Here is a 13,255-nt window from a genome sequence, read left to right as displayed (position 1 = left end):
TGCACCGCTCAGTCCGAATCGCCTCCACTCCGACGCGCCGCTAGACCGACTACACAAATAGGGGTGTGTCAGTCCGAAAATGAAAAACACTGCGCTAGTCCGAAAAAAAGCATGCCCTCCTCAGTCTGAAAATGAAAACCACTGCAACAGTCCGACACGCCACTAGTCCGAATCAGAATTCACTGCGCTATTCCGAATCTGAAAAAAATAGAAACTGAAAACCATAGCGCTGATCCGAAACTGAAAACCACAGCACTAGTCCGATTCTGAAAAACACTGCATCGGACTAGCGCAGTGTTTCCCAAACTCAGATTTGGACTAGCACAGTGTTTTTCAAATTTGGACTAGCGCAATGGTTTTCAGTTTCGGACATAGCGCAGTATTTTTTAGATTCAGACTAGCACAGTGTCCGACTGAAGGGGCGATAGTCCGAATCTGAAAAACACTGCGCTAGTCCAAATATCGTACTAGCGCAATGGTTTTCAGTTTCGGACTAGCGCAGTGTTTTCCAGATTCGGACTAGCGACATGTCGGCCTGGCAGAGTGTATTTTAGATTCGGGCTAGCAGCGTGTTGGACTAGCGGAGTGTCGGACTAGCGGCGTGTCGGACTATCGCCCTGTACCAGTCCCTGCTAAACACTTGCTTATTAATGAATAAATCCAACTCAAAATCAAGAGGTGTTCACCTTAACTTACATGTATGAAATGCAAATTACCAGATCTATACATATTCCAATATATCATATTCTTTGGCTTTATAGATTAATTCTTGATGTCATGAGAATACTTTTCAGGGGGGCTCAAGTATGATAGTGTACGACATGTGTGACCAAATTTTCTTTAAACACCCCTTAACAAGTTTCACCCTACCAGCAAATTAGGCCCTTAAGGTTGATCTGAACCCTGGAATTATGGAAACTTTCGGGCCTCATTTCATGTTGGTCTACAGTATATAAAAGTATACATATTTAGAATGGCAAAGACTTGATAAGTTCATCTGTGAGGTCAAATTTGGGCCAAAATGGCATTTTTGGACCAAAATCCCAAAAATAACGGTTTTTGGCCCACTTCTTTTTCGTGCATCGTAACAAACAAAATTTTGGGCCAATTTTTTTTTTTTTTTCATTTTTGAAAACTAGATAAAAATATTTAGGACCCGTTTTTTATTTTTTTGAATTGCGACCAACTTTGAGAAATTTGCACCAAAAATGGTAAAAAAATGCTGAGTTTTCAAAAAAATCATAAGAAAGCCTGATTTTGGCCCAAATTTCAAATATTTTTGGTGAAATTGGTCAAAATTCAATAAAATGAAAAAACGGGTCCTAGATATTTTGATCTACTTTTTAAAAATTAATTTAAAAAAAATTTGGCCCAAGAATTTTTTTGTTACGATGGACAAAAAAGAAGTGGGACAAAAACCGTTATTTTTGGGATTTTGGCCCAAATTTGACCTCACAGATGAACTTATCAAGTCTTTGCCATTCTAAATATGTATACTTTTATAACTGTAGACCAACATTTTAGAAGTTATGAGGCCCGAAAGTTTCAGGGTTCAGACCAACCTTAATAAGGTATTTACCACCACAGTAAAAATGAACAAATGTACCCTTTTTGGGCTCGTAATTTACCAAAAATTTGAAAAGGTACCCTAAACAAGTTGTTCAGTTTTAGGAAACTACCCTTATTCTTGAAAATCAGTGTTTTTTAGACCCTAAACACGTCACTCGGGTAACTTGCCTTGCCTAAAAAAACCCCTTTTCCTTGTTTTTTCCCTTATTCCCTTTATTTGGTCACGCATTCATACAGACCATTTATGTGAGTGGTCCCCCGGGCTTAAAAGTGACTTCACTATTTGTAATGTCATCTACATGTGAAGAGCTTTGTTTCAAAACCCCTTACATCCACTTTTGGGTGAAATTGAGTTATTGACATGACATTATCGTGTGGGTAAAAATACACATTTTGGTGGTTGTTTGACCTTTATACCACTTTCCCTTCGGAGATATGGTATATTTCCGTTTGGGAAATCTTAGGGAATTTCGAAATCTGAACATAAAATGAATATAGAATTGTTTTGTTTTAATTTTTGATGTATACTAGTAGCATGGAATGTTCTTTACCTATGAAAACCAAAGGGAACTGTTTTTTGGGTCACTATTTTTGAAAAAAATCATTTTAATTAACAAAAGGTGTAGCTTCGAAATACTAAAAAATGCCATTTTCCGAATTTAATTAAAATTCATAATTAAACAAGTAAATGAGATATTTCAATTTTTCTTTTTGATTTTGAAAGCATTAGTCAAGTTACATAAAGTAGTGCAAACAAATGGGCTCAAATATGATTGCAAAGGTGATTTCTAGAAAAGGGTAAATTTGTTTTGTTGCAAAAGCCCTTACATCCACAAAAGCGCAATATAAAATATATAATAAAATAAATAGGAAGGCTTCAAAATTGTACCAAACCTATTCTTTTAGTTTCTATTCATCAACACTTTATCCAAACCCAAATTGAATCAAATCGAACCAGTAATACTTGCACAATTAAAAAAAGCTGTTTTCTCAAAAAGTTAAAAGTGGGTGTAAGGGGTTTTGCAACAAAGCTCTTCATGTATTGATGTACATCAGTGCCGTACTATTACACTCACTTTCCTATTCGGCGAGGATGACAATTTTGACCTCCTCACCTGTTTACAAACAGAGAGGTAGACAAAAGGCCTGTCAAAACTGTTCCGCTTGTCCAAACACTCAAGTATCAGAAGGATGGTCCACAATAGAGTGATTCACGCAGTATGAATAGGGGATTAATAAACTGTGAAGTAAAAAATGTAGGTCCATGTGCTTCTTTTGTCCAATTTGCCATCAAGATTTCGAATGAAAGCAGTTCAGACCCTGAACACGATCATGTCAGAAATTAATATTTTGTTCTGGGACTGATAATTCGGACTAGACTGGTCCATTACACATACAATTTTCCGCATATGGTATTAAAGTCCACAAATAATTTGCACTGCGAATATCCATCCCGGGTATCCATGTTCCTGAACTTCACGGTTCTTGACACTTCAGTGCCATAAGTGGGTAAGTGCAATAGCAGCCGTGTGTAGATGAGTACAAATTACAATATACTGTTTGTAAATTGCCAAATGTTCACAGGGCAACTATTGCACTTACCCACTTCTGGCACTGAGTAGTTGACTTTACAGTGATCTCCTACAGAAAATCGTTTGCTTGGACTCCTCATCAAATGAAGCTGAAAGAAAGAAAGTAAATACCAAGAAAGCACAATTAATAATATTTTTCAGAAACTTTTCATGAGAACTCCCACTTGGGAAGGGACCCCAGGTTGAGGTTTAAGGCATCTAATGGGAGTACTGACATGATGATCACAAGGAGTAAGGCAGGCATTTTTGGGTAATTTTATATCCGACTACCCGACACATTTTTGGGAGGGTAATCAGGAACCAGAAATTTCAAAAGTAAAAAAAAATTTTTGTTTTGTTTTGGAATGTCCCTGGACCAAGAGCTAATACATTGTAGCTCTAAATTGTAGGATAATTCATGATTGACTTGAAAAAAATATAAAAATGTTTGTTTTTAATCTGCAGAGTGATAATTTGTGTTCATACATACTCACGATATAACGACGTTTCTGATTGGATTTGGGCCCTTTTTTGCTAGTCGTAAATTCCGTTTATGACCAGTACGCAGGGCAAAAACAAGCTGCGTCACGGAGCGTTGGAACTCAATTAACACGATCCACGATTTGCTAGTGTTGCGTACACCATCGTGGAGCGCAAAAGATGACGCATATCACGCGTTGACTCCCGGCCGTTGACCTCATGAGCCGAGCTGCTTTCTGCAAGTAGGCCTACTCATTTTCTTCCAATTTATGAAGGAAAACGGTATGGAAATGTTATTTAAACTTGTAAACCCTTGTTATTTTCATCTGTATTGAATTGCTAAGAATGTTGGGTATGTATGAACGGGGTTCATTAATAAGATTTCGGGCATGATCGCTGTTTCACGCCTCGCGCATAAACAGCGATCATGCCCTCAATCCTATGAATGAACCCCTAATTCATGTTATACTCTATGATTTCAAAATGGATTCAAATTCAATGCATTTTGAAATCATTATCAAAAATTATCACTTTGCATATTAAAAACACTTTTTTTATTTGCTCCTTTTTTGCTTTGGCCTTATTGCCGGGCTGCAAAATAACCGCAATTGCATTCGGTGCCCTACCAGTTGCCTTGATGCCTAGTATTAATTGCTGCTATTCTTTAACATGTAATTGCCTTGTAAAATAGATGTGCCCTTTCAAAATTGCCTTGCAATGGGTGTCCGTCACAATCCTTATTTTGCAGCCTGCTTATTGCATATAAACTGGGATGTAAGTAACCCTGAAGAAAAAATACGGAAAATGGGTGGGGGGGACACATAAATTCAGGCTAAAAAGTCCAAAAATGGGCTAAAAATAAAAGAAATTGCGTAAATCTGGACTACAAAAAAACCTGAATTCTGTAAAAATACAGACAACTTACATCCCTGTATAAAACACCGGGGTACTCAACATGCTTGGCGTATTTTGGGGGGGCTTTGGGCGCCAGCCCCGGGTCAAAGTAGAGGCGGCAAAAGCGAAGGGCGGCGGATGAAGAAGAGGCGGCAAAAACAGGGGCGACAAAGCGAATTAGCAAAGAAAAAAAGGCGCTAAAAATTGAAAAAGCTTTAAAATTTGGAAAAAAGGTTGCTTTAGGGACGCTAGCGCCTAAAATCCTTCTTTTTTTTTTTTTTTTTCTCTTCACTTTTTCAAACGACCGTGAAAATAATTGGGTCAACCTTTTCGGGCTGTTAAGGAAGGCGGCAAAATTGTTTCTTCTTCAGCCCCGGGTTGGGGCGGCCACTGATGCACGCCACTGCTCAAGTTTGGTTTTGGTAGGGACATGCCGCTGAGAATTTGAAAGTGGACCCATAAATATACCAATTTTTCAAGAAATTTAGACCCATTGATATACCAAAAGTCAAAATTTTCGGCCGAAGTTAACCCAAATTGTCTTAGTTTTTAAAAATTTTCCCAAAATGTTGGGAAAATTTTAGCTAGATTATGGAAAAATTTTGAAAAAAGGACCCATTCATATACCAAAATAGGCTTTGAAAAAGGGATCATTGAGATACCAAGAGGCTGAAAATGCTACCCATATTTGAGGCACGTCCCCGTATGGTCATTTGTACTGAGTACCACCCCCCACCCCCGGATAAAACACCACAGATATTTGCTTACATTTTTGTACAAGGACTCGGTGAACAAGTTGGTGAGCTTCAGAAAGTGAAATATGATATTAAAGGTCACCATGTCCTCGAGTCCATCAAAACCCCAACTCTCATCTGCATCTGTGGTCCACATAGTGAAGAAATATCTGACCAGGGTTGTACCAGAAGTTGTTTGCTGTGTGCCTCACCCTAGACGAAATAGAGAAGAGGGTTAGAAGAGGAACTAGAGCTACTGTGGCTCACGAGCCACGAATGTCAGGCGGTGATTGATTCTGATTAGCATCGTTTGACCTTAGACCTCGGGTAAACTCATGCTATACTCCCCAAGTGTCAAGGATCATTTTCTGCAAGTTACAGCTCGATTGGAGCAACTTTAAATTTGACCTGACCTTTGACCTCGGATGACCTTTGCGTTTTTATACTCCTGAGGTATTAGGGATCGTGTTCCCGGAGTTACAGGCTGATCGGAGTAACTTTAAATTTGACCTGACCTTGGATGACCTTTGCGGTTTTATACTCCTGAAATGTCGGGGATCATTTGTCCTGAGTTGCAGCTCAATCGGTGCAACTTTAAATTTGACATGACCTTTGACCTCTGATGACTTTTACGGGTTTATACTCCTCCAATGTCAGGGATTGTTTTCCATGAGTCACAGGCTGTTTGGAGCAACTTAATATTTGACTTGACCTTTGACCTCGGATGACCTTTGCGGTTTTACACTCCTGAAGTGTCGAGCATCATTTTTCCTGAGTTGCAGCTCAATCGGAGCAACTTAAAATTTGACCTGACCTTTGACCTCAGATGACCTTTATGGATTTATACTCCTTAAGTGTCAGGGATTGTTTTCCCTGAGTTACAGGCCAATTGGAGCAACTTTAAATTTGACCTGACCTTTGACCTCGGATGACCTTTGCAATTTCATATTCCTCAATTGTCAGTGATAATTTACTGTTACAGCCCCATCGGATTAACTTTGATATTGACCTGACTCCCCCTCCTCCCCTACCTACGCTGCCCTCCCGCACTTTCCCATATATCCAAGCAAAAGTGCATTCCTAACACAGTTCCCTGTGCCTATTACTTGGTCCATATAGCAAATAGCCCCCCCAAAAAAATCCTATGTGAGATCCACTGTCAGCTATCTTCCCAAAACCACACCACTGCCCCTACACTAGACAATCTCTGACATGTTCAGTTTGGTCTAGACTGTGGTTAAGATTTAAAATGTTGAGACTTTCAAAATATTTACTATGCTTATCTCTCAATATCAAAACAACAGACAAGCTGTCTCCCTGCCTGTTATCTGCCAAATTGCTGCCTCTAATGATAGCTGCTTCATTACATTTCACACAAACATTTTCACAAAATGACCCCTATCAAGCCTTACATGAACTTCGACCCCAATCTGTGGTACAACTTATTTGAAGCTTGGGCCAGCGGTTCTTGCTGACCATGTTTGGTGGTCATAGCATGTCATTTAAAGGAGCAGTAGCATTTTTAAGATTTTCACAAAATGACCCCTAATAACCCTTATGTGACCTTTGACCCCTATCCGTTTAGAAGTTATATTAAGCTTGGGTCAGTGCTTCTTGTGGCCAAGTTTGGTCAAAATTGGTGCAAGCGTCTGGCACTAGTAGCAATTTTTGGTTCTACTAAAGAAGAAAGAAAGAAAGAAAGAAAGAAGAAGATTTGAGAGCTTCACAGTATATCAGGCGGATAAATCCGCCTGACATAATTATGAATTATAAACTATTGTACATGTAGGCCTACACATAATGATCAATGTACATGTCAATATAAAGGTGCCATGGCGGGTGATTCTTTTAGGCCTAAAAAAATTGTTTGATTGGCGTAACCTGACCTACCCTAAAATTAGGCCAGACCCTAGACTTTTTTTTTCTTTTTTTTTTTCAAAAACATTAATAAATAATTTTTTTTAAATGGATATAAAACTTCTAATTTTAAAAAAGAAGAATTTAATATCCAAGGCCTAAATTATAATTATCAAACACATTTTACAGCTTTAAAAGTTGCATTGGTAACTTTTTATCACAGAGAATGTCCTTGAATATACCAAAAAAAAACACCTACCTACCTACCTACCCCAATTTGTTTCAAAATTATGTTACGCTAAGGCCAAAAAAAAAAAGTTTATCTCAAAATTGTAAGATTTGAAAATAAAAAGAAATGCAATTATTTTTTTAATTTCAATTTTTTTTTTTTTAAGTTTCCGGAAAATTTCGGCGAAAATCATATTTTTTTCTCAAAATACCATAAAAAAAAGCCGGGTATAAAATAACCACTTGTGAGCTTTCAGACAAACCTTAACTTTTTTTGGGCCTAATCAAACAATTTTTTAGGCCTTACTTTTGAAAAACATATCATTTTTGTTTTTCATCTCTTCCACATTAACATTAAATACCTGTCAGGGCAAGATTTTTTAAATCCAATCCTGGCATATTCCCCAAATAATACCAACCCGACCCAACCCATCATGCCCGCTCGATCCCAACTGCTAACTTCATCCCGATCCGTTCTAGCTTTAACAAATCCAAACCGATTTTCATGTTTACATAGAATGGAGTCAGAGCTTGCTCAATAGTTAAGTTAACAAAAAAAAGACAAACACCCCCGTACAGAACTGAACATAGATTTTAAATAAGGATTCACCGTTTGGCCAATTCCACCGTTACGGACGTTACAGATGACATGCAACTTGCAACTTTTAAGTGAATAGCACACATGTTTCTGATATCAATCTATGGAGGCATGATTAGCAAGTTTGAAATAAATGCTCCTGTTTTGAGCAATAATGTTCCAACATTTTGTTACGGACGTTACAAAAGGCACTTTTGGCATGGAATTGGCCATTTGTCAAAAATGCAGGCACTTTTGCTTAACGTCCGTAACGCTCATTTCTAATTTCTGTACCTTATAAGGAAGCCAAAACAAAATTGCTCATTATATTGAACATTACAAGTATCATTCTAAGAAATAAAGTGTCATGATCCTAACAGCAACCAGGTAATAAGGTACCGGTATGCTATTCACTTAAAAGTTGCAAGTATCTGAAACGTCCGTAACTTAACACAACAGTGGAATTGGCCATGTCTGAATCTGTAATCTCTGAAAGACATCTTTTTTTGGTGTCTAGGCTCGCACCCAAAGACCCCTAATTTCGAACTGGTGTCTGCACATCCCTATCACTTCTAAAGTCAAGTGGCGCCGGCGTCGGACTAGCGGCATGTCTGACTAACATCCTGTACGTATACCTAGATGTGAAGCACTGCCCTTAAATAAACTCATTTATCATATTTCCACTGCTACATTTTGAGAATCAATATATCGCCCTGCCAAAAAATGCTTGCCCCCCCCACCTTTGGCCTGCTAAAAAATCTTTGCCACCCCCCCTTTAATTCACCACCCATGACCGTCCCAGGGGGTACACATATTTATTGCACCACCCCTGAGCCACTTTGGTTGACTTCAGTGGTGTTAAATAATGCCCTGCAGGGCAACCCGAAAATCCGAAATACCCCGGACCGATCTGAAATACGGATCAGGCATTATAATTATCATCGGGTTAGGCCAGATTTGGGCGAGTTAAAACAGACCTGGGTTCTTTCTTTCGGTTCAAGACGGGATCAGGATTCAGGAATGGTCATTCTTGGTTTTCAGGAAAACATGATAGTCGATTGTCTACGAAAAAGAGTTACAGGCCTATTTTACAACACTTTTATTTAATAAGAAAAAATTACACAAGCTAGAGGTTATACTATAGTATAAACTGATTCAGGACTCACGTCTAGCCTCTGTTGTTTGATTTGAGATTCTTTTTCAAGATTGCTTGGTATGAATATATTATATATCCTGTTTTAGCACATGAGCAACATCAAAAAATGAAATTTGAAAAATAATTAAGAAGCAAAACAAGTTTGACTATTTCACTCAGGTGTTGAGTTGTTAGCCTCGCGGTCTCATCATAGTCATACATGTACAATGGATTGACCTGTTTATACACGCCGCGCCGGACTTCGTATGAAGTAGCAAGCCATCGTCTCGTCTGTACATGTAGCATGGGCCATGGCTACTGTGCAAGTGAGCAGTAGGTAAGCTTACAGTCATCTACATTCGGGACCCTATTCTATCGATCAAAGTATCATATTTATAGGAAAACAAATATACAAGTATCTTACCATATCAGTGAGGTTTCATAACCTTTTTCGTCACTAGCAAAGCGTTCTCGAACATGATTTTGTACTGCCTCTATCGTGGGAAATCAGACTGACTGACTGCACGTTTCATGTCGCTTGAGGTCACAGGTCATCATTAATTAGTAAACATTTTCTCGCTCAAAAGTCTTTCAAAGCCCATATTTGGTATGTTACATTCGTATTGACTTGAGTTTGTTTACGTCTTGAATATGATCAGCTGTTCAATGTTATTGTTTTGAGCGTCAGCTGTTCGGTCCAGGCATGGGGTACCGGTCGGCCGAAGTTTGGTCGCCGCATCATCAGTTTTATTGATAAAACAATGAGTTTTTGGTGTATTTGCGTGCACGACACGTTTCGAAATTTCTTTAAAATTCAGGAATTTTCAAGAAATGCTCAAACCAAATTATGGTAAAATCCAGAAGTAAACTGATTTTTAAGAAGAAATATGTATAGTTAAATCGGCAACTGATGGGACTTCTTATCACAATTTTTATATTTCTTCAGTATCGGGAGATGCAATTCTGTTGGGATGCTGTGTAATTTGACATTGATATGCAATGTCGACAGACTCGTGAAATGTTGATTAACAATGTCAATAATATTTTTTTAATATGTTTGAATGGTTCTAAAGAGAGCTACACACAATTTCGAATGATAAAATAATATTCCATTTATTAAAAAGATTGCTGCTTTTATAAAGGAATCAAAAGAAACCACACACCCATTGAGACAGTGATCTTGGTGTTTACACCATGTGCTGTTGGCGCCAGGGTCATGAAGGGAGCCCTCTATTGTCCAAGTTTAGCCATTAAAATTCCTCTCGAAGGGCCGGTGACGAGGGATCGCTTTTGAAATGATGGAAACTCCCCGGGGGGGGGGGCACTTCCATAGTGGATATGCATCATGTGCCTCGGGAATGACCCCCTTTTTTAAACCGGCTTGTACGCAATGACCCCCTTTTTTGTGTTATGGTCCTACCTATTACCCAATGACCCCCTTTAAAAAAATACATGTACTCAATGACCCCCTTTTTCTATTTCCTGCTATACCCAATGACCCCCCTTTTAATTCCCAAATTTAGGTGGTATTTGTGTTCTCCTCCAGAAATAATGAGATTTTTCACATTTCCAAGGTGGCCAAGTTGTTTTTACGCAGTTTGGCACTTATTTATGTGTACTTAATGATACTCTTTTGGCAATCCTGTACTCAATGACTCCCATTTTACTTTTTGTTACCCCAATGACCATCCTTTTTTCAAAGTTTCATACCGAATGACCCCATTTTTTTCAGGTTGTGTACTGAATGACCCCAAATTTTTGTAATTGTACATTTGACCTGAATGCCCCCTACTTTTAACATGGCCGAGGCACATCCCTGCCATTTCAGATAGGGCGTGCCCCCCCCCCCCCGGGGGGGAAACTCTAGCTATCGCCATGTCGTTATATGACGCGACGCTACTGCAACAAAAAATAACCCAAGGCCATTACATTTTGTGGATTCTTATTGTTCTGAATTGGTTAATTTTCGCCAGTTGATGATCAGTATTATAGATTGTATGCAGTTTACGTGTATATAATCCGGCAATGAAATGTGTTTCGTAATGACATTACGTATCACTTTTAGCGATATTGTATAAATTTCTGTTCAAATAACGGCTTAAAAACCAGAAACCATCTGTACAGCTACACGTGTAAACCCTGTTTCTGCCAAAGGCGATAATTATTATTACGCAGGGGTCTATCGGCATGCTCAGGCTAGTGCATTATTGCAATTTATATGAAAATTACGGATCCGCGTTTAGTACCGACAGTTTCTTCTTTAGCAGTAGACTTCGGTTGCATATATAAATGCGCTTTTATAAATGCGCACGTGACCAGATGGCCAGCGCCATATTTGCATTACATCACTGTCAATCACTGAAATGGCGATCATTGAAGGAGTGGCTACAGTTGTGACCTTGTTTCGTGGCTAGCACTGGCAAGGAACATTGGCTGGAGGTTCGATGCTATAAATTTGCAAGGATAAATCATGGATATCAAAGGATCATGATTATTGCACAGCACCCCGTGTACAAACATAACTAATGTTTATTTATTTATTTATTTTATTTATTTATTTATTTATTTATTTATTTATTTATTTATTTATTTATTTATTTATTTATTTATTTATTTATTTATTTATTTATTTATTTATTTATTTATTTATGCGACGAAAAACGAAAACCCTGTTCTATTTTGAACAAATTGGGAAAAAAAAATTTCCTGTACAAATGAATGCCGACCCCAAATTTCGGAAATTTCAGGACAATTTTTGTTTTGTATTTTCTCAAATTGAAATTTAGTTACAGATTTTTGTGATTTTTTGGGTTATTTACATTTTTTTTAAAGAAATACCAACCGACCGACCGACCGACCGTACTTGAAAGGTCCGTTCGCCCGTAGAACAGGGTTTCTCTCTTTCTCGCCTTACTTTAGTTTTATAAATATTATTTGCCCCCCCCCCCCCCCTTCCCCCAAAACCACCCCTCCCCTTTTACACTCATAAATTAATTGTTTTTTGTTAACTTTCCCCTTCCGTGTAAAGTAAAACTTTATAAGCCGGTTGAATCAAACTGAACAAAATTGACGTATACAATTACAATATAATACCATGACAATAATGTGTATGACGGATCTAACTTACTAGCTGAATAAACCTCAAACCATGCATTACATTCGTGATTGTACGTCAAATTGTCATATAACGTATGAGCGTGATGTATAGTATACGAGTCTTCCTCAACATCTTCCAGCCGGGATGATTAGATCATGTACAGTCATCTACGTGTTTATACTCTAAATTGCACGTCAAAGGGTGACAAAGGGTGTACAGATTACCGATTTACCATGGGGACACAAAAGGTGCTTAAAACACATTTTGAATTTGTGTTTTTGTCCATTTGCGAGCGAATGAGTAAGTTAGAGTTGAGGAGGTCGGGCGGGGACATCTAGCCTATTAGTTTGAGAGGGTCATTATGCCGAAAAGGGCTAAAGTTATAGTTTCACATCACATTTCGTCATCAATATGGCCAATTGCCACGCCCATTTAGCACGGAAATAATGAAATATAAGTTTTTAAATCAGCTATATCTAGCTTTTCCGTCATTTTTTTTTTTTTCCGTGATGGAAAATCCAAATAAAGAGTTTATGTTTCGGGTCAAATTATTTTGCCCTTTGCAATCAATGCCACTATTTTGCAAAAACAATTTTCCTTGTAACCTATCATTTTCGCCTATACTTTTGCGTGTGGAATTTGTGCACATCCGGGTACCTTACATCGTTGAACACGGGATGGCGACTTGTAGATGTCACGTGCGCATTTATATATGCGCATTTATATATATACCCGAAGTCCACTGATGACTGAGCAAAGATGTATTTCGCCACTGCCGCACAAGTATACAACAATTCTTTTGAACAGTTTTCGGGTTCATACTTTAAACAAGTTAAGATACCTAGGCAGGGTGATACCTAGGTGTGCTTAACAAAATATACATCTATTTTAGAAGAATATGGGTGGATATGAGGAGTATCAACTTTTTGTTCACATTTGTATCTACTTCAAGAAAACTATCAATTCCATCAAAAGGTCGGGTAGGTTGTCGATTTTGCTAAATTACATTTTTTTACATTATTTGGTTATACTACAAAAATGTACGAGGACATTCTGCAAGTCTAGCTGCCTTTTGATGGTCTATTATGTTGAATTTGGAATAGTTCGTGCCAT

General features: G+C 38.1%; 1 long non-coding RNA gene across 1 annotated transcript; it reads right to left on the bottom strand.

Annotated features, from left to right (window-relative positions):
• Positions 1-3,114: 3,114 nt before the first annotated feature.
• On the bottom strand, positions 3,115-9,675 carry LOC140161220 (uncharacterized). Its single transcript, XR_011860077.1, has 3 exons — positions 9,470-9,675; positions 5,283-5,461; positions 3,115-3,250 (listed from the first exon to the last, which is right to left on the bottom strand). It is a non-coding gene; the product is annotated as an uncharacterized lncRNA (long non-coding RNA).
• Positions 9,676-13,255: the final 3,580 nt, after the last annotated feature.

Source organism: Amphiura filiformis, chromosome 9 (genome assembly GCF_039555335.1).
Source record: "Amphiura filiformis chromosome 9, Afil_fr2py, whole genome shotgun sequence".
NCBI lineage: Eukaryota > Metazoa > Echinodermata > Ophiuroidea > Amphilepidida > Amphiuridae > Amphiura > Amphiura filiformis.
This window is presented reverse-complemented; position numbering and strand designations above follow the sequence as displayed.